The sequence below is a fragment of the Nicrophorus vespilloides genome, unplaced genomic scaffold (genome assembly GCF_001412225.1).
Source record: "Nicrophorus vespilloides isolate i.1.1-1 unplaced genomic scaffold, Nicve_v1.0, whole genome shotgun sequence".
NCBI lineage: Eukaryota > Metazoa > Arthropoda > Insecta > Coleoptera > Silphidae > Nicrophorus > Nicrophorus vespilloides.
Window position 1 is genome coordinate 30,051 of NW_017099637.1, and position 3,005 is coordinate 33,055.

Sequence of the window (3,005 nt, forward strand, 5' to 3'; positions counted from 1 at the left end):
CGACACCACATTTTCGCGTAATTGAATCAATAGAAGTAAAAAAAATGTAGCAACTTAATTGTGTTACACCGATTCTTCTTTGGAAAAAAAAAGAAAAGAAAATTGGTACGTTGTGCTGCGTTCATCCTGGCAACTCCTTATCTTCGCGTTATTTCCTATCGATTTCGACTGTAATGGAATTACGATTGAAACGCCCGAAGGGAATTAGCGTCGAAACTCCCCATGTAATATTCAATTATATAACATAATGGCAGCAACCGTACATACATTAGTGCATAGTACGGAGTCAATATTTGATCATTACAGTATGCCTTGCGGTCAGCGCACTTTACACTAAACACATGATGTTTTATATCCCCTGCATAACTGTTTGCTGTTTAAACGGCTTTCGGTTTGCCAAATGAACGCCATCAATTATTTGCTAAAGTTAAATGGAAAGCAATGAATTATAAACAACTTACACATATTCTACAATAATTGAGTTACAATCTCAACAACTAAATAGTTCAATTATTTGTTTTTTTTATCGTACTCTAACAATAATTACAGTTTTATTACAATAGTTTATTGCCTAATATAAAACAAAGAAATAAACTATATTTTCTACTGATTAATTTCATAATTTTCATAAATTTGTAATAGAAATCAGGATTTTTGTTGTTGAAACTAAAGATTCCAAAAGTAATCGTAATAAATTATACTTTTTTTGTTTTAGTTTGAAAATTTTACAATTTTACTCTAAAGTTCATGATATTTTTCTTTTGATTTTTTTTTCTTAAAATTTACCCCACTTTCTTCTTTAACATTATGTGTAATCAATCTATAATTATTAAATATTTATCAGATTTTTCTGCTATAAATTGTAATTTTCGAAAAATCCAACAATTCCAAACTAGTTTAATATTAATGCTTTTTTGTTATGTAGATGTAAATAAACTTTAATGTTGAAAGTTTAAGAAAACCTGATACAGAAATATATGATTTTATTTTGGTTTGAAAATTCAAATTTCTTGAAAATTCACCTTTACCTTTCCTCGTTCACTACATGAGCCTTCAATGTTCAATGCTCGTTTAATATTAATACGTTTTTGCGGTATTCGAAGAGAAGCGTCATACTTTGACGTTGGATGTTTGAGAAGATCGGAGAGAAATCCAGATTTTCCGGAACGTTACCGACTTAAGATTGCACGTCGTGCCAACACTTTAATACCCAAAACACCTTATCCACACATTGCATAGCCCTCGCCCCGTGCGCACATAATTCTGCATGCATTATGCAACGTCCCCGAAGCCGCCGCCGCCACCGCCGCTTCCACTGGAGAAAGGCAAAGGAAAAAGGGCTGAATTTCCAAAGAATGTGTAAATTCTGCATAGACTCTTCCCACCTGAGGGATGCGGTTTTCCCACCTACTTTTATCGCACCTTGCACCTAGAATTTTTATCGCCGATGATTGCTACCTACAGTAACCTCCATTTTCCAGGATAATAAAACTTACGTGGCAAAAGAAGGATGGAGAGAGAAAAAAAAAGAGTTGTAATAGTGGTATAAATAATGTATTGCAATTGAGCGTTCGGTCCGCACGGAATTCCCATTGCACCTTTAATGTATGTAAAGTTGCATTAATCATAGCACGAATGGCTTTTGCACAGTATGATTTATTTAAACAATCTCTTGCCCCTATTCTCAGAAGAGAATTATTCTAACATCCATTATTATTAACCATACGAATAAATCAAGTTTCAAGATGAAATCCACATATATATTTTTTCTTAACATTTTTGCGTATATCTCGGTATAAGTATCGGTGACAAATTTATTATTGAGTAACCAAATTAAAGCTAAATATTTACTCTTTAAAACACGTATAGCTGTATCATCATTTTGTCACAATATATTATCAAACTTGAACAAACGTTTTTGTAAGCTTCGAAAAAGCAGTGTCATTATATTTTTGCTTATTTCTCGAAAAGTATAAGAGACAAATTCATTGTTGGGTAACCAAATTAAAGCTAAATATTCTCTATTTTCGTATGAATTGGTATTGTTGAGTCCGTATAGCCATAATTCTCTGTCAAGCTTGAAAAAATGTTTATGTAAGCTTCAAATAGTGTCTTTACATTTCTGCTGATATCTCGAAAAGTATAGGGGATAAATTCATTGTTGATCAACCAAATTAAAGCTAAATATTCAGTACTTAAAACGTATGTACTGTCATTATTATATCATTTGTAATTTAAACGTAATTCAATGTCAAACTTGAAAAAAAATAGCATTCTAAATTTTTTACATTTACATTTTATCTGATATGATATCTGGAAAAAATCATTGTTGAACAATCAAATTCAAACAATATATTCTCTACTTCCAACGTATGTACTGGTATTGTTGGCCCTTTAGCCGTAATTCTCTGTCAAACTTGAAGAAATGAAGCTTCAAATAAGCAGTATCATTACATTTTTGCTGATATCTCAAAGATTATAGGGGATAAATTCATTGTTGATCAATCAAATTAAAGCTAAATATTCACTATTTAAAACATATATACTGTCATTATTATATCATTTGTAATATAAACGTAATTCAATGTCGCACTTGAAGAAAAAAATTAGCATTCTAAATTCTTTACATTTAGATTTTTTCTGATATCTAAAAAAATTCATTGTTGAACAACCAAATTCAAACAAAATGTTCTCTATTTCCAACGTATGTACTGGTGTTGTTGGGCCGTTTAGCAGTAATTCTCTGTCAAACTTGAAGAAATGAAGCTTCAAATAAGCAGTATCTTTACATTTTTGCTGATATCTCGAAAAGTATAGGGGATAAATTCATTGTTGATCAACCAAATTAAAGCTAAATATTCACTATTTAAAACATATATACTGTCATTATTATATCATTTGTAATTTAAACGTAATTCAATGTCAAACTTGAAGAAAAAAATCTTTACAATTACATTTTTCTGACATCTGGAAAAAATCATTGAACAACGCAATTCAAGCTACAT